This window comes from Bos indicus, chromosome 12, assembly GCF_029378745.1.
Source record: "Bos indicus isolate NIAB-ARS_2022 breed Sahiwal x Tharparkar chromosome 12, NIAB-ARS_B.indTharparkar_mat_pri_1.0, whole genome shotgun sequence".
In the NCBI taxonomy this organism is placed as follows: Eukaryota; Metazoa; Chordata; class Mammalia; order Artiodactyla; family Bovidae; genus Bos; species Bos indicus.
In genome coordinates, this window is record NC_091771.1 from 47,393,343 (window position 1) to 47,413,531 (window position 20,189).

Sequence of the window (20,189 nt, forward strand, 5' to 3'; positions counted from 1 at the left end):
ACCTAACATACATATAAACTTGTGCATAACAAAGGAAACCATAAACAAAATGAAAAAATGGCATATAGAATGGGAGAAAATATTTGCATACAATACAACAAAGGCTTCATTTCCATAATATACAAATAGTTCATATAACCTAATAACAAAAAAGCAAACAACCCAATCAAATAATGAGCAGAAGACCTAAATAGACATTTATCCAAAGATGGCCAATAGATACATGAAAAGATGCTCAACATGTCTAATTATTAGAGAAATGCACATCAAAACTACAGTGAAGCGTCACTTCACACCAGTCAGAATGGCCATCATTAAAAAGTCTAAAAATAACAAAAATGATGGCGAGGGTGTGGAGAAAAGGGAACCTCCTACATTGTTGGTGGGAATGTAAATTGGTTGCACCCACTATGGAAAACAGAATGGAGATTCCTTTAAAATCTAAAAACAGTTGCTATATGATTCAGCTTTCCTACTCCTGGGCATATATTTGGAGAAAACACGATAATTGAAAAAGATATGTGCACCCACGTGTTCATAGCAGTCCTACAGTGAAGTAGTACTCAGCCAAAAAAGAATGAAACAGTGCCCCGTATTGCAGCATCATGGATGGACCTAAGGATTATCATATTAAGTGAAGTAAGGCACACAGACAAAGATGAATACTGTATGACATCAGGTATATGTAGATTCTAAAATATAATACAAATGAACTTATTTACAGTACAGAAACATTCTCACAGACATAGAAAATAAACTTAGGGTTACCAGAGGGGGGCAGGGATAAATTAGGAATTTAGGATTAACAGATGCAAACTACTCTATAAAAGAAACAAGATCCTACTGTATATTACAGGGTACTATATTCAGTATCCTGTAATAAGCCATAATGGTAAAGAATCAACCTGCCAATGCAGGAAATGTGAGTTTGATTCCTGAGTTGGGAAGATCGCCTGGAGAAGGAAATGGCAACCCACTTGAGTATTCTTGCCTGAAAAACTCCATGGACAGAGGAGCCTGGCAGGCTGCAGTCCATGGAGTCACGAAAGAGTCGGGCACAACTGAGTGACTAGACAGCAACAACAGTGAACCATAATGGGGAAAAAAATAGGTACTGAAGGGTTGAGATTTAATGAAGGAATTTTGCTACTTTAATAAAGAGAAAGAGTGCCTTTTATTTTCTCTTAGATGTAAAAGAAAGATGGAATTCATTCCATCCAATCTTGATCTGCGTCTGCAGTCAAGCATACCAGTAGTTTGTGAAGTTAAGGTGTTGAGAGGCAAGAGGAAGAGAAAATAAGAGATAAAGACTTAAGAAATGGCTGAGATAAGCAAAAAGAGAACTTATGTATTTGGGTACATCTAAAACTCCAGTACTTTGCCCACCTGATGTGAAGAGCTGACTCATTTGAAAAGACCCTGATGCTGGGGAAGATTGAGGGCAGGAGGAGAAGGGGATGACAGAGGATAAGAGGGTTGGATGGCATCACCGACTCAATGGACATGGGTTTGGGTGGACTCCAGGAGTTGGTGACGGACAAAAGGAGGCCTGGCGTGCTGCCGTTCATGGGGTCGCAAAGAGTTGGACACAACTGAGCAACTGAACTGAACTGAAAATACTTTATTTGGAATTATAGTGTGTATGCATGCTTTAGCTCAGTCTAGGAGTTAGGTTTCTTATCTTTTTCTGGACTTTTTTCTTCTTTAAAATGATATCTGGGAGCTATGTGAAATAATGAGTGAAACTCACTCTGGTGGTGAGATTTATTATATAAAAAACTTCTTATTTAGTAGGACCCTCTTGTACATTTGGAAGAAAAACATTATTCCCTGAACAGGGAGTATAGTGTGAGAGAGATTTGGAATGAGACAAATTCTGGCTGTACAACTTTATTAGCTGAGTGAATATGTCACTTAATATCACTGAAGTTTAATTTTTTGTTTTATAAAATGAGCTAGTATATTTCACAGTGAGATCTGTAAGTTCTAAATGAGATAAAATATGTAAAAATATAAATTATAAAGCTGTATATAAATGGTATTTAGGTACCTTTTATTTGTAAGAAATGCTTAAAATTTTTCTTTTATCCATTATGTTTACAATTTAAGTAAAATGAGCATTATATAAAAGAAAACTGGTAACATTTTGGAATTGTTTGCATGCCTGTGTGCTCAGTTGCCAAGTCCTGTTTGACTGTTTGTAACCCCATGGTCTGTGGCCCACCAGACTCCTCTGTCCATGAGATTCTCTAAGCAAGAATACTGGAGTAGGCAGCCATTCCCGTCTCCAGGGGATCTTCCCGACCCAGAGATCAAGCCCAGGTCTCCTGCATTGGCGGCAAGTTCTTCACCATCTGAGCCACCAGGGAAGCCCTGGAATTGTTTATCATCACTAAAAGGCAGTATTACAAAATATATAATTATTCTTAAGTATTGATTTCCATGGCGTTTAACCATTTTCGTTAACTGAGACAATATAAGCATAGAGGGTCTGCATGCCATTTGTTTCAGTCTAAATTTCTGCATTAAATGGCTGGCTTATGTTGATTAATATTGTGAAATGGTGAAATAAGAGGAGATAAATTCAGCTGATTAAGTTTTTCCAGAACGTAAAACTGGTTCATTATTATAGTCTCGTTATTATAACCACAGAAAGAGCTATACGCATAGTAATACTGTAAAAAAGAGTTGAGTAAAGAAGAGTTTGTGAGAGATGCTCATTATACTCTTTTTTCTGCATAGAAAAATATGAAAATGCAAATTTCTCTGCAGTTATTTAAAAGGGGGAAGGCAGTAGGGAAAAGGAGATCAAAATTATGCTTTTAAATGTAACAATTAGTATTGCTTTAGTGATTTTATTTTCCCACCATATCACTGAAAACCATCTTGACCACAATTTTATCATCTTCCAAAGTACTCAAGAAGAAATTAAAGAAATAAAAAACTTAAGTTTTGCGTAGAATCTCAGAGTGATATTAAGCACCTTTGAATCTTGAATCTGTTTATTTACAAAAGTTAGTTGAGTATACATAACACATTACAATAGGTGAATTGCAACTAGTGTACAGGGATTTCATTCATGATTTGAGAAGTGTATGCCCTCATTAGCACTTAAACAAGCATACTTCTTTCACTCATATCTTAACAGATATCTGTATGTGGGGTTGGAGTGGGGGAAGCGTGCCACAGGACAAGGGGATCTTCCCAGCAGGGATTGAACCCATGCTCCCTGCAATGGGAACATGGAGTCTTGGGCACAGAGTCTTAAACCACTGGACTGCCAGAGATGCCCTGTATATTTTTAAAGTTCTTTTATGAAAACACTTAACCATATTCATACTGTCTTTGCAGTTAGACTATTTTGAAAATATGTGGCTTTACAGATAACTGGGCTCCAAAATCACTGCAGGTGGTGACTGCAGCCATGAAATTAAAAGACGCTTACTCCTTGGAAGGAAAGTTGTGACCAACCTAGATGGCATATTCAAAAGCAGAGACATTACTTTGCCAACAAAGGTTCGTCTAGTCAAGGCTATGGTTTTTTCAGTAGTCATATGTGGATGTGAGAGTTGGAATGTGAAGAAAGCTGAGCACCGAAGAATTGATGCTTTTGAACTGTGGTGTTGGAGAAGACTCTTGAGAGTCCCTTGGACTGCAAGGAGATCCAACCCGTCCATTCTGAAGGAGATCAGCCCTGGGATTTCTTTGGAAGGAATGATGCTAAAGCTGAAACTGCAGTACTTTGGCCACCTCATGCAAAGAGTTGACTCATTGGAAAAGACTGATGCTGGGAGGGATTGGGGGCTAGAGGAGAAGGGGACAGCAGAGGATGAGATGGCTGGATGGCATCACTGACTCGATGGACATGAGTCTGAGTGAACTCCGGGAGTTGGTGATGGACAGGGAGGCCTGGCGTGCTGCGATTCATGGGGTCGCAAAGAGTCGGACACGACTGAGCGACTGATCTGATCTAATCTGATCTGACAGATAACTTCTCAAATAATTGTAAATGAAGTTTTATTATTAGCTATTTTTTAATTGTAAATTATTTTCTTTATGCCCTGTAGGTGATTACGACAGGCCTTCACAGCTTAATTGATAATAGTTAAGAATTTTCAAGGTGTTTAGGGTGTTCCAGTTTTGAAGCAGTGAGAGTTTGGGTTATGCAAAAACTTAGGTTTGCCTGCATTGTTTAGTTCATAGGATGGTGAGGGAGGCTGGTTGAAGAGTAGGGTAATATTTTTAAATGTTCTGTTGTCAGGTTATTTTAGGAGATTTTATAGTAAAAGAGTGACATGATATATTCATTTTTTGTAACCATGGTTGCAGTGTGAGGTGGATTATGATTGTAAAGGACATGAAGGCAGGAAAACTGGTAAGGAGACAGTTGCAAAATTTAAGTGAATATGAAAAATGGAAAGAGAAAATAAAAGTTGAAAGAATATTTATAGTAGAATTGACAAGACCTGGTGATTGGCAGGAAGTGAACAAGAATGACTCAGCTCTTCTGCTTGCCTAGTCTCAGAGAGGTGACTAGTTAGACATGGCCATTAACTCAAGGTTATAGACAACATTGAGAAAGGAAGATAACAATTATCCTGATGTTTTACAGATATGACAGCTCTGATCAAGCTCCACAGTACCTTCTCTGAGATCATATTGTCTGTTGTTCGTTAAGACAATTTTAATTTTATTATTTATTTTGTTATTATTGGGATAGCATTTGATTCATGACGTTATATAAAGTTTCATGTATACAGTAGTGTATATCTACTTGTGTACAGTAGTGTATACAGATACCCTGCAACACGCTCACCAGCAAAACTTTGGTTTTCACCTGTCATCATACAGTTGGTCACTTTTACCCATTTTCCCTGCCCTTCCCTTTCTCCTCTAGTAACCACCGCACTGTTCTCTGTATGTTCGTGTTTGTTTTTGTTTGGTTTGGTTTGTTCATTTACTCTGTTTTTATTTATTTACTAGTTTTATTATTTTATTTATTTACTAGTTTACATAGTCCGCCTATGAGTTAGATCATACAATATTTGTCTTTCTCCATCTGACATACTTCATTTGGCATAATAACCTCAAGGTCCATCCATGTTATTGCAAATGGCAAGATTTCATCTCTTTTTTATTGCTGAGTACTATTCCATTGTGTGTGTATGTGTTCAAAATAGTGTTTTCTTGTTCTTAGACGAGATAACTGGATCATGTGGGAGTTCTATTCTTAATTTTTTGAGGAATATTCATATTGTCTTCCATAGTTGCTGCGCCAATTTACATTCCCACCAGCAGTGATTAAGGGGTCCCTTTTCTCCACATCCTCTTCAACACTTGTTATTTCTTATTTTTTTGATGATGGTTGTTCTTGTCAGGTGTAAGGTAATAGCTCATTGTGGTTTTGATTTGCATTTTTCTAATAATTGGTGATTTTGAACATCTTTTCATGTACCTATTGAGTACCTGTATGTCTTCCTTTGCAAAATGTCTGTTAAGCTCTTCTGCTCATTTTGAATTGGGTTGTTTTTTGTTGTTGAGTTGTATGAGTTCTTTATATATTTTGTATATTAATCCCTTATTGTGTGTATCATTTACAAACATCTTCTCCCATTCAGTAGGATCATCGTTGTGTTATTTATGATTTTCTTCACTGTGCAGGTTATTAATTTAATGTTATCTGCTTGTTTATTTTTGCCTTTGTTTCCCTTGCCTGAAAAGACATATCTAGAAAAATATTGCTAAGATTGATGTCAAAGAACATACTGCTTATGTTTTCTTTGAAGAGTTTTATGGTTTCAGGTCTTACATTGAGATTTTTAATCCATTTTGAGTAAATTTTGTATATGATGTGAAATAGTATTTTTGCATGTGGCTGCCCAGTTTTCACAACACCATTTATTGAGGAGGCGATCCTTTCTCTACCGTATGTTCTTTGCTCCTTTGTCATTCCACTCGTGTCGGTTTATTTTTGGGCTCTCTGTTCTGTCACACTGATCCATGTATCTGTTTTTCTGCCAGTACCATTCTATTCTGATTACCGTGGCTTTGTAGTATAGGTTGAAGGCAGAATGTGTGATACCTACCATTGTGTTGCTTTTTCTCAGGATTGCTTTGCCTATTCGAGATCTTTTGTGGGTCTCTGTGATTTTTAGAAAGTTTTGTTCTGTTGCTGTGAAAAAAATATCCTTGGGGTTTTGATAGGGATTACCTTGAACTTTAGACTGCTTTAGGTAATAAGGACATTTTGACAATGTTAATTCTTCCAATCCATGAGCACAGAACATCTCTCCACTTGTGTCTTTTTCAATATCTTTCAACAATAAGATCACATAGTTTATAACTAGGAATTTTCTCTACTGTGCCCTATATATAATTCCCTTCAGCCCTCAGGAAAGACCCTGAGGCAAGGAGGGATCTTAAGCTGCTGAAGCTTCTGTAGCAGTTTTCTGTTTTCCCCAGGGTATGCTTATAAATATTATCATTTTATTTTTTTACAATAAAAAATCTTGGGAAGCATTGCCCTAATTGTCATTCTCTAAATGAATACCTTCATATTTTTAAAATTTTTTATTACGTGTAATTGACTTGTAGTATTATATTAGCTTCTGGTGTACAGCATAGTAATTCAGCCTTTTTAATAGATCATACTCGATGCAAAGTAATTACAAAATCATGGCTATAGTTCCCTGTGCTGTATAATACATTCTTATGGTTATTTATTTTATACATAATAGTTTGTGTCTTTTAATCTCATACACCTATCTCTCCCCTCCCCTAGATTTTCATATTTAGATTACATACTAACTATAGCTACTATTTATTGAGTATACATAAATAGATGTATCACATACATTGTAGAGAGAATTAAATGGGGCATTTTATGAGGTTGTAGGTATTAGTATCTCCATTCTACAAATGTAGAAACTGAGACACTTAGAGGTTGTGATTTTTCTGTAATTGTAGACATTTTAACTGGTGAAACTAGATACCTCTGACTCTATAATATAATGAAGATTCCCATCTTACTGGCCAAGGCTATGAAAATTGACAAAAAATTTCTTACTGAAACTAATTTTAGTGGTAACGTTTTTGGAAAAGAATCTCAGCTTTTTCAGAGAATTTGCAAATCTTGAAGGCTTCGCAGGAGGCGCTAGTGATAAAGAATCTGCCTGCCAATGCAGGAGACTTAAGATATGGGGGTTTGATCCATGGTTCAGGAAGGTTCCCTGGAGGAGGGCATAGCAATTCACTCCAGTATTCTTGCCTAGAGAATCCCATGGACAGAGGAGCCTGGTGGGCTACAGTTCACAGGGTCTCAAAGAGTTGGACATGACTAAAGCGACTTAAAAGATGCTTACTCCTTGGAAGGAAAGTTATGTCCAACCTAGATAGGATATTCAAAAGCAGAGACATTACTTTGCCAACAAAGGTCCATCTAGTCAAGGCTATGGTTTTTCCTGTGGTTATGTATGGATGTGAGAGTTGGACTGTGAAGAAGGTTGAGCACCAAAGAACTGATGCTTTTGAACTGATGCTTTTGAATTGATGCTTTTGAACTGTGGTGTTGGAGAAGACTCTTGAGAGTCCCTTGGACTGCAAGGAGATCTAACCAGTCCATTGTGAAGGAGATCAGCCCTGGGATTTCTTTGGAAGGAATGATGCTAAAGCTGAAACTCCAGTACTTTGGCCACCTCATGCGAAGAGTTGACTTATTGGAAAAGACTCTGATGCTGGGAGGGATTGGGTGCTAGAGGAGAAGGGGACGACAGAGGATGAGATGGCTGGATGGCATCACTGACTCGATGGACATGAGTCTGAGTGAACTCCAGGAGTTGGTGATGGACAGGGAGGCCTGGCGTGCTTCGATTCATGGGGTCGCAAAGAGTCGGACACGACTGAGCGACTGAACTGAATTGAACTGAACTGAAAGTGACTTAGCATGCACATATGCACACAAACCCTACTTCACACTTGAAGGCTGAGTGTGAATTATGAGAACTGTATAAAAGCATTTTTAATTTTGAAACTTAGAAAAGAGACCTTTATTTTTCTATAAAATGGTATTTTTTGACAGGCCTGCCTCTCTGAGACTCCTCTCCTGAGTCCCAGGCTCTGCACCTGTCCCTAGAGCCCGTCCCCTCTCTGCTGCTCAAGGGCACGCTCCAGTAGTTCTCCCTTCTGTCTCCTATACTGGCAGTTTTCCCCCTTTTTCCCATGTATAAGCATATTGTTTCTCCTATCTTGAATAAAACCTCTGTATCTCCACTTCCCACTCTAACCCCCCCATTTCTAACCACTACCCCCATTTCATTGCTCTGCTTTGTGGCCAGATTCCTGCAAAGAGTTTACATGCTCATTCTTTGTTGTTATTGTTGTTAGTCAGTCGTGTCCGACTCTTTGCGACCCCATGGACTACAGCACGCCAGGCTTCCCTGTCCTTAACCGTCTCCCAGAGTTTGTTCAAATTCATGTCAGTGATGCCAACCATCTCATCCTCTGTCGTCCCCTTCTCCTCCTGCCTTCAGTCTTTACCAGCATCAGGGTCTTTTCCAGTGAGTTGGCTCTTCGCCTCAGGTGGCCAAAATATTGGAGCTTCAGCTTAAGCATCATTACTTCTAGTGAATATTCAGGGTTGATTTCCTTCAGGATGGACTGGTTGGATCTCCTTGCTGTCCAAGGGACTCTCAAGAGTCTTTCCTAGCACCACAGTTCAAAAGCATCATTTCTTCGACACTCAGCCTTTTTCATTGTCCAACTCTCATATCCGTACATGACTACTCATTCTTTACCCCATTTTAAAAGTCCACTACCAAGCTTTGCCCCTCCCCCATACCAATCTAACAAAGCTACTCTTACCAAAGCCCCCAGAGACCATGTTGCCCAAAGTGTAGTGGTTGGGTTCTTAGTTCTCATCTTACTTGACCACAGCAATATTGAATACAGTTGATCACTCCCTCTTCCTGGAAACATAGTCTAACTGCCTTCCAGGATCCTGCGCTGTGACTTCCCCGTCTCCTTGACATCTTTTGCAGCTGCCTTCATGGCGTTTCCACCTGGTTATCTAATAAGCATCTTTAATTTAACGTGTCTAGAAGCAAACTTCTGTCCCTCCAACTTAGCTCTGCCTCAGTCTGCTGCTGCTGCTGCTAAGTCGCTTCAGTTGTGTCCGACTCTGTGCAACCCCATAGACGGCAGCCCACCAGACTCCCCGTCCCTGGGATTCTTCAGGCAAGAATACTGGAGTGGGTTGCCATTTTCTTCTCCAGTGCATGAAAGGAAAAGTGAAAGTGAAGTCGCTCAGTCATGTCCAACTCTTAGCAACCCCATGGACTGCAGCCTACCAGGCTCCTGCATCCATGGGATTTTCCAGGCAAGAGTACTGGAGTGGGTTGCCATTTCCTTCTCCCTGCCCCAGTCTGACCCAGTGCAATTAAAGACAACTCTAGTCTTCTCACTCAGACCAAAAACCTTGAGGTCCTTTTCAAAATCTCTTTCTTATTTTCCATGTTTTAGTCATTCTAAGATCCTTTTGATTGTGTCTTCAGAATTTATTGATCTTTTATCATCTCACAGATACAGCCTCAGTTCAAGGTACCATTATCTCTTGTTCTGATTACTGCAAGAGCCCCTTAAGTGGTCCCCCATCTTCCTTCTGTGTTCCTGTTAAGCAGTAGGCCAAATTGGATCACTCTTCTGCTCAGGTAAAAAGGGATTCCATCTTACTCCATCAAAATTTGAATGATTAAAAACAAAATTATAAGTGATTAATATGGCCTGTGATAACTACATGATCTATGCCTAGTATCCCCACCTTTCTTTCACAGCCTGTGTTCTAGACACTTGCTTAATCACCTTGCCTCCTCTTCCTCTGACTGTTAGGTATGTTTCCCACCTCCTTTGAATTTACAGTTCCCACTGCTTAACCACCATTTCTGGATGTCCTGGAGCCCTATCTCCTCACTTTCTCCATACCTTCAGATGTCACTTCCTCTCTCCATTTTTCCTGATGAGTCTGTTTAAAACTATGAAAGCCCCCACTTCTCCCGTACTTGTTCACCCACACTTGTTAGCCCCTTCTCTGCTTAATTTTTCTCTAAGAACTTAGGACCTACTGGCATATGTTTGGTTTCTTTCCTGCTGCTGCTGCTACTAAGTTGCTTCAGTCGTGTCCGACTCTGTGCGACCCCATAGATGGCAGCCCAACAGGCTCCCCCATCCCTGGGATTCTCCAGGCAAGAACACTGGAGTGGGTTGCCATTTCCTTCTCCAATGCATGGAAGTGAAAAGTGAAAGTGAAGTCGCTCAGTCGTGTCCGACTCTTCACAACCCCATGGACTGTAGCCTACCAGGCTCCTCCATCCATGGGATTTTCCAGGCAAGAGTACTGGAGTGGCCTTCTCCAGTTTCTTTCCTACTACAATGCAATCTCCATATGAGTAAGGACTTTCATATGTTGTTCAGTGTTATACTCCCCTGTGCCAATGTCTGATTTATAGTAAGTGTGCAATAAATACTTATTTAGCGAAAGAATCATTTATTCCTACTTTAGAGAAATCAGACTGTGGGTTTAGATAAAATGAAAATCTGTACAAGATTTATAATAAGATGGATTTAATCAGGACCTAGCTTGGTAATTGACGTTTATAGTCACTCAGTTAACCGTCCACCAGAGTCACCTAGTTTCATTTTAATATATTCCATTTTATTCCATCAGCTACTTGTTAAACCTCAACACATTAATGGAACAAGTGTTTTGCATTTTGGTACTTACCTTTTTTATAATTTTAAAAGATCATTTATCTACTTTTGGCTGAAGTTTTCACATCTATAAAGTGAAAAAAATCTACTTGGGAACCAAATAACATAAAGGGAAGAAAAGTCTAGCTTGTTCATTTGACAGTAATCTCAGTAAGTTTCCACTCTTAGAATGCCTAGCTTCCCCCAAGAAAGTATGTTATATAAAATTTCTACTTTGCTCTTTTTTTTCATGTCCTGTTCATTCACTTATCAACTATCTATGTTAATTAAAGCACAGGTTATCAGTCATTGATTGTGTAATAGCAGATAATCCACTTAGAATTCTTTTATTTCATACCATCTTAAAAACAAATACAAACGAGCAGTTGTATGTTTTGTCCTGGAGGAAGAATCTGAAGGTAGAGGAGATTAACTCAGATGCTTTTCTAATAAGTAAACTTGTCTTATAAACAGCTGCTTTCAGTCTCTTTTTTGTCCCAATTGGAAAAAATATGTTCATTTTTATTAAACAAAAATATTTTTATATGGATATGGAAGGAGGAGAATGGGTTGCTTAGTCGTGCTTGCTGAACTCTTCTGATGACCATGTTATTTTGCTATGTATCTTTGGTCAGTTTCAAGTTCAGAGGTATTTGCAATGTTTATTCAGACTAACATTTGCTCTTGGCATTGTCAAATTCTAATTTTTTCCTATTAGAATTTTAAAAGTTCCTAAGATTTTTCTCGTCACATTCTTCTTACCACTTTCCAAGTATGTATTTCAGTTTGGCCTATTGATACCATGAAATTGCATCAAATGTATCTTGCTGCTAAAAAACAGAACTCTAATATTATTGTATGTTTTGTACTGAGGTTTGCAGGTTTCAGTTGTGAGATTATTATTGTTGTTCAGTCATTAAGTCACATCCAACTCTTTTCCAACCTCATGGTCTGTAGCCTGCCAGGCTCCTTTGTCCATGGGATTTCCCAGGCAAGACTTCTGGAGTGCTCCCCAAGTGAAGGGTAGGATGGGGTTGGGAGTGGGAGAGAGATTCAAGAGGGAGGGGCATATGTATGCCTGTGGCTGATTCATGTTGATGTGTGGCAGAAACCAACAAAGTATTGTAAAGCAATTATCTTCCAATTAAAAATAATAATTAAAAAAAAGAACCCTAAAGTGGGTTGCCATTTCCTTTTCCAGGAAATCTTCCAAGACCAGGGATCAAACCCATGTCTCTTGCATTGGCAGGAGGTTCTTTACCACTGAGCCATAGAAGCCACAGAAGCTCATACTTTTGGATAAACTTACATGTTCGAAGTCATCTCTGCACAAATATACTAGGTTGCATATGAAATATGTCTATTTTGTTGTAACAGTTAAATTCTTTTGTTGGAGAAATAGTTAAGAACTTAACTCTTAAGGTTTATTGTTTGAATGTTATAATTTAATGATATAATTTATATCTTCCAGTTGTTTTTCCATAGAAGTCCTGGTTTATGCCTATTTCTCTGGCATAATCATATTTGTTGTTGTTGTTTTTGGCTGTGCTGGGTCTTCGCTGTGCTGCCAAGGCTTCTCTTGTTGTGGCACTCAGATTCCAGAGCATGCAGACACAGTTGTTGTGGCACATGGACTTAGTTGCTCTGTGGCATATGGGATCTTAGTTCCTCAACCAGGGATCGAACCCACATCCCGTGCATTGGCAGGCAGATTCTTAACCACAGGACTATCGGGGAAGTCCCTGGCATAATTATTAACAGCACCCTCTTTTACTCAAAAAGCACCTAAGTTGAAATGTATATTACTTGCACACTAATGATAATACTTGGAGAAGGAAGTGGCAACCCACTCCAGTACTCTTGCCTGAAAAATTTCATGGACAGAGGAGCCTGGTAGGCTACAGTCCGTGGGGTCGCAAAGAGTCGGACACGACTGAGCGACTTCAATGAATGTCAGTGATAATACTAGGATACTCACTTTTGTTTTTTTGCATTTTACATGGAATTGATAAGATTTCTTTTCCCTTTTCTACTACCTTTCCTCTTACTCGACCTCCCACATGCAAATATAAAATGATGGGAAGAGATAAGCATATGTGTATGGAAGATGGAGTTAGTAGGAAGCAACATGAAAGAATTAGAATTTAGGAATCAGTTAAGAAAAACAGTTTAAGAATCAAATGCTAGCTTTCTAAAAAGCATTTCTAAGGGTAAAATATTTGAATTTGTATAATTTAAAACATTTGCTATAATGTTGGCCACCTTCCAACATCTTTCTCTGTTATTATATTTGATTATATATACTCAGTTTGAACTTTGAAAATTTTAACTCTATTAGCTTGTTCATGCTCTTAATTTTTCAAATTTGCCTTTTGAAGAACATTTGAGTTCCTGCTATTTGTTCTGTAATTGTATTTCTTTTACATTTTCTGATACATTTAACGTTTTCAAGTGGATAGTTTATTAGTTACATGGCAGTTACGATCTTAGCTGTGACAGGAATCAATCCATCTAGTGTTTTATCAGACCAGCTTGAGTTTGCAAGAACATGGACCATAAACACAAATGTATAATATAGTCACAATTCTTCGAAGAATTCTTTTTGACTTAACATCTATTTGCATTAGGAGATAATCATATAATATAAATCTCACAATGACAAAATTTTCCAAAGAGAAGATCTGTGAGACAGGGGTACTCTTCAGAGAGGCAGCCTCATGTGATGAAGAGCATGGACCCGAGCACCATATGATTTGGGTTCGAATTTGGGCTCCAGAGTTTATTTACCATGTGACTGTTGTAGGCAGATACTTAACTTCTGTGTGTTTCAGTCTTGTCCTTTGTATTATGGAGATAATGATACACCCTATAGTTTGTGAGGGTGTTGTGAAGGTTAGATGAGTTATTATTAATATATGCACAGTGCCTGACAGTGTTCCCAGCCCAGCATGAGCACTCTGTGTTTCCTGCTACTGTTACTGTCAGTGGAAGAATTGCACAGTTGCTCTCTCGGACTGAAACATTAAATGTCAATTCATAATATTAAAGGAAGTATCTCGAATCTTTATGTTATAAGGAATTGTGCTATTTCTTACTGAAGTATGCAGGTTGTGGCAGGATATGGAAGGCGTGGTACCTGATAAGACCGGTTTATACAGAAAGCTTACCAGCAGGCACCTGTGGGAAGCCATGTTGGTAGAAACTTGAGTTTCCAGCACTTTCTCCCATTCATTTCATTTTTCTTTTTTTTGAGTTAACTTGATTTATTGGTCCTTCAAGGGCCAACTTACATGTCTTTCATTCACTCATCTGGTCCTCTGGTTAAAAATAAACAACTCCTCTTCTTTGTGGCCATAGAACTTGTTTATGCATTAATATAGCACTATAGTGGGTGAATTTAACTCCAGTGACCATTGTATCTACTACTGCGGACAGGAATCCCTTAGAAGAAATGGAGTAGCCATCATGGTCAACAGAAGAGTCCGAAATGCAGTACTTGGATGCAATCTCAAAAACAACAGAATGATCTCTGTTTGTTTCCAAGGCAAACCATTCAATACCACAGTAATCCAAGTCTATGCCCCAACCAGTAATGCTGAAGAAGCTGAAGTTAAACGGTTCTATGAAGACCTACAAGACCTTTTAGAACTAACATCCAAAAAAGATGTCCTTTTCATTGTAGGGGACTGGAATGCAAAAGTAGGAAGTCAGGAAACACCTGGAGTAACAGGCAAATTTAGCCTTGGAATATGGAATGAAGCAGGGCAAAGACTAATAGAGTTTTGCCAAGAAAATGCACTGGTCATAGCAAACACCAACAACACAAGACAAGACTCTACACATGGACATCACCAGATGGTCAACACCGAAATCAGGTTGATTATGTTCTTTGCAGCCAAAGATGGAGAAGCTATATACAGTCAACAAAAAAAAGACCAGGAGCTGACTGAGCCTCAGATCATGAACTCCTTATTGCCAAATTCAGACTTAAATTGAAGAAAGTGGGGAAAACCACTAGACCATTCAGGTATGACCTAAATCAAATCCCTTATGATTATACAGTGGAAGTGAGAAATAGATTTAAGGGACTAGATCTGATAGATAGAGTACCTGATGAACTATGGACAGGGGTTCGTGACATTGTACAGGAGACAAGGATCAAGACCATCCCCATGGAAAATAAATGCAAAAAAGCAAAATGGCTGTCTGGGGAGGCCTTACAAATAGCTGTGAAAAGAAGAGAAGTGAAAAGCAAAGGAGAAAAGGAAAGATATAAGCATCTGAATGCAGAGTTCCAAAGAATAGCAAGAAGAGATAAGAAAGTCTTCCTCAGCGATCAATGCAAAGAAATAGAGGAAAACAACAGAATGGGAAAGATTAGAGATCTCTTCAAGAAAATTCAAGATACCAAGGGAACATTTCACGCAAAGATGGGCTTGATAAAGGACAGAAATGGTATGGACCTAACGGAAGCAGAAGATATTAAGAAGAGGTGGCAAGAATACACAGAAGGAACTGTACAAAAAAGATCTTCTCAACCAATATAATCACGATGGTATGATCACTCATCTAGAGCCAGACATCCTGGAATGTGAAGTCAAGTGGGTCTTAGAAAGCATCACTACGAACAAAGCTAGTGGAGGTGATAGAATTCCAGTTGAGCTACTTCAAATCCTGAAAGATGATGCTGTGAAAGTGCTGCACTCAATATGCCAGCAAATTTGGAAAACTCAGCAGTGGCCACAGGACTGGAAAAGGCGGTTTTCGTTCCAATCCCAAAGAAAGGCAATGCCAAAGAAGGCTTGAACTACTGCACAATTGCACTCATCTCACACACTAGTAAAGTAATGCTCAAAATTCTCCATGCCAGGCTTCAGCAATACATGTACCATGAACTTCCAGATGTTCAAGCTGGTTTTAGCAAAGGCAGAGGAACCAGAGATCAAATTGCCAACATTCGATGGATCATGGAAAAAGCAAGAGAGTTCCAGAAAAACATCTATTTCTGCTTTATTGACTATGCCAAAGCCTTTGACTCTGTGGATCACAATAAACTGGAAAATTCTGAAAGAGATGGGAATACCAGACCACCTGATCTGCCTCTTGAGAAACCTGTATGCAGGTCAGGAAGCAACAGTTAGAACTGGACATGGAACAGCAGACTGGTTCCAAATAGGAAAAGGAGTACGTCAAGGGTGTATATTGTCACCCTGTTTATTTAACTTATATGGAGAGTACATCATGAGAAACGCTGGACTGGAAGAAACACAAGCTGGAATCAAGATTACTGGGAGAAATATCAATAACCTCAGATATGCAGATGATACCACCCTTATGGCAGAAAATGAAGAGGAACTAAAAAGCCTCTTGATGAAGGTGAAAGTGGAGAGTGAAAAAGTTGGCTTAAAGCTCAACATTCAGAAAATGAAGATCATGGCATCTGCTCCCATCACTTCATGGGAAATAGATGGGGAAACAGTGTCAGACTTTATTTTTCTGGGCTCCAAAATCACTGCAAATGGTGACTGAAGCCATGAAATTAAAAGACGCTTACTCCTGGGAAGGAAAGTTATAACCAGCCTAGATAGCATATTGAAAAGCAGAGACATTACTTTGCCAACAAAGGTCCATCTAATCAAGACTATGGTTTTTCCTGTGGTCATGTATGGATGTTGAGTTTTGGACTGTGAAGAAGGCTGAGCACCGAAGAATTGATGCTTTTGAACTGTGGTGTTGGAGAAGACTCTTGAGAGTCTCTTGGCCTGCAAGGAGATCCAACCAGTCCATTGTGAAGGAGATCAGCCCTGGGATTTCTTTGGAAGGAATGATGCTAAAGCTGAAACTCCAGTACTTTGGCCACCTCATGCGAAAAGTTGACTCATTGGAAAAGACTCTGATGTTGGGAGTGTTTGGGGGCAAGAGGAGAAGGGGACGCCAGAGGATGAGATGGCTGGATGGCATCACTGACTCGATGGATGTGAGTCTGAGTGAACTCTGGGAGTTGGTGATGGACAGGGAGGCCTGGTGTGCTGCAATACATGGGGTGGCAAAGAGTCGGACAGGACTGAGAGACTGATCTGATCTGATCTGGAGTAAAACACAGCTGAGCTCAAATTATGGCTTTAACACTAATACTCTGTTACTTGGACCCAGGGATTTAAGCCTTCTAAACAATTTACTCAACCGTAAAGTAGATTAGAAAATATAACACCAAGGATTTGTAGGGATTAAGTGAACATAATCATTTACACTAAACTCCAAATTTATTAATGTTATAGCTCTGTTAGAGATGAGGATTAAAAAAAATTGAATGAGTTTGAAAGAAACATACTGTTGGTATTTTTCTTGATCTGAAGTTCTACTATGATAAAAAACCAAACAGGATTTGATTTTTGAAGGCCCCTATCTGGCTGTATACTGTTTATATGTCATGAACAGTGAAAAGGCAAAAAGATAGGACACTGAAAGATTAACTCCCCGTGTCGGTAGTTGCCCAATATGCTACTGGAGATCAGTGGAGAAAGAACTCCAGAAAGAATGAAGAGCCACAGCCAAAGCAAAAACAACACTCAGTTGTGGATGTGACTGGTGATGGAAGCAAGATCCAATGCTGTAAAGAGCAATATTGCATAGAAACCTGGAATGTTAGATTCTTGAATCAAAGCAAATTGGAAGTGGTCAAACAGGAGATGACCAGTGAACATCGACATTTTAGGAATTAGCGAACTAAAATGAACTGGAATGGGTGAATTTAACTCAGATGACCATTATATCTACTACTATGGGCAAGAATCCCTTACAAGAAATGGAGTAGCCATCATTGTCAACAAAAGAGTCCGAAATGCAGTACTTGGATGCAATCTTAAAATGACAGAATGATCTCTGTTCATTTCCAAGGCAAACCGTTCAATATCCCAGTAATCCAGGTCTATGCCCCGATCAGTAAGGCTGAAGAAGCTGAAGTTGAACAGTTCTATGAAGACCTATGAGACCTTCTAGAACTAACACCCAAAAAAGATGTCCTTTTCATTATAGGGGACCGGAATGCAAAAGTAGGAAGTCAAGAAACACCTGGAATAACAGGCAAATTTGGCCTTGGAGTACAGAATGAAACAGGTCAAAGGCTAATAGAGTTTTGCCAAGAGAATGCACTGGTCAAAGCAAACACCCTCTTCCAACAACACAAGAGAAGACTCTATACATGAATATCATGAGATGGTCAACACTGAAGTCAGATTGATTATATTCTTTTCAGCCAAAGATGGAGAAGCTCTACACAGTCGGCAGAAACAAGACCAAGAGCTGACTGTGGCTCAGTCATGAATTCCTTATTGCCAAATTCAGACTGAAATTGAAGAAAGTAGACAAAACCACTAGACCATTCAGGTATGACCTAAATCAAATCTGTAACGAATACAGTGGAAGTGAGAAATAGATTTAAGGGACTAGATCTGATAGAGTGTCTGATTAACTATAGACAGAGGTTCGTGACATTGTACAGGAAACAGGGAACAAGACCGTCTCCAAGAAAAAGAAATACAAAAAAAGCAAAATGGCTGTCTGAGGAGGCCTTACAAATAACTGAGAAAAGAAGAGAAGCGAAAAGCAAAAAAAAAAAAAGAGAGATACACCCATTTGAATGCAGAGTTCCAAAATTAGCAAGGAGAGATAAGAAAGCTTTCCTCAGTGATCAGTGCAAAGAAATAGAGGAAAACAATAGAATGGGAAAGACTAGAGATCTCTTCAAGAAAATTAGAGATACCAAGGGAACATTTCATGCAAAGATGGGCTCAATAAAGGACAGAAGTGCTATGGGCCTGACAGAAACAGAAGACATTAAGAAGAGGTGGCAAGAATACACAGAAGAACTATACAAAAAAGATCTTTAAGACCCAGATAATCACGATGGTGTGATCACTCAACTAGAGCCAGACATCCTGGAATACAAAGTCAAGTGAGCCTTAGGAAGCATCACTAAGAACAAAGCTAGTGGAGGTGATGAAATTCCAATTGAACTATTTCAGATCCTAAAAGATAATGCTGTGAAAGTATTGCACTTAATATGCCAGCAAATTCGGAAACCTCAGCAGTGGCCACAGGACTGGAAAAGGTCAGTTTTCATTCCAGTCCCAAAGAAAGAGAATGCCAAAGAATGCTCAAACTACCGCACAATTGCACTCATCTCACACGCTAGCAAAGTAATGCTCAAAATTCTCCAAGCCAGGCTTCAGCAATATGTGAACCGTGAACTTCCAGATGTTTAAGCTGATTTTAGAAAAGGCAGAGGAACCAGAGATCAAATTGCCAACACCCGCTGGATCATCGAAAAAGCAAGAGAGTTCCAGAAAAACATCTATTTCTGCTTTATTGACTATGCCAAAGCCTTTGACTGTGTGAATCGCAATAAACTGTGGAAAATTCTGAAAGAGATGGGAATACCAGACCACCTGACCTGGCTCCAGAGAAATCTGTATGCAGGTCAGGAAGCAACAGTTAGAACTGGACATGGAAAAACAGACCGGTTCCAAATAGGAAAAGGAGTACATCAAGGCTGTATATTGTCACCCTGTTTATTTAACTTATATGCAGAGTATCATGAGAAACGCTGGACTGGAAGAAGCACAAGCTGGAATCTAGTTTGCAGGGAGAAATATCAATAACCTCAGATATGCAGATGACACCACCCTTATGGCAGAAAGTGAAGAAGAACTAAAGAGCCTCTTGAAAGTGAAAGAGGAGAGTGAAAAAATTGGCTTAAAGCTCAACATTCAGAAAACAAAAATCATGCCATCTGTTCCCATCATTTCATGGGAAATACGTGGCCAAACAGTGGAAACTGTGGCAGATTTATTTTTTTGAGATCCAAAATCACTGCATATGGTGACTGCAGCCATGAAATTAAAAGACGCTTACTCCTTGGAAGAAAAGTTATGACCAACCTAGACAGGTCCATCTAGTCAAGGTTATGGTTTTTCCAGTAATCATGTGTGGATGTGAGAGTGGACTATAAAGAAAGCTTAGTGCCGAAGAATCGATGCTTTTGAACTGTGGTGGTGGAGAAGACTCTTGAGAGTCCTTTGGACTGCAAGGAGATCCAATCAGTCCATCCTGAAGGAAATCAGTCCTGAATATTCATTGGAAGGACTGATGTTGGAGCTGAAACTCCCACAGTTTGGCTTCCTGATGCGAAGAAGTGACTCATTTGCAAAGACCTTGGGATGCTGGGAAAAATTGAAGGTGGGAGGAGAAGGGGACGACAGAGGATGAGATGATTGGATGGCATCACCAACTCGATGGACATGAGGCTAGGCTCCCGGAGTTGGTGATAGAATGGGAAGCCTGGCGTGCTGCCATCAATGGGGTCGCAGAGTCGGACAGGACTGAGCAACTGAAGTGACTCAACTGATATGGCTGTATCATTCCTTATTTCTCACTGTTCTTATCTTCCA

At 39.3% G+C, this 20,189-nt stretch overlaps 1 protein-coding gene across 3 annotated transcripts in view; it reads left to right on the forward strand.

The window, feature by feature from the left end:
• Nucleotides 1–20,189, forward strand: part of PIBF1 (progesterone immunomodulatory binding factor 1) — a 230,594-nt gene that overhangs the window by 60,397 nt on the left and 150,008 nt on the right. The gene's annotated exons all lie outside the window — the stretch shown is intronic.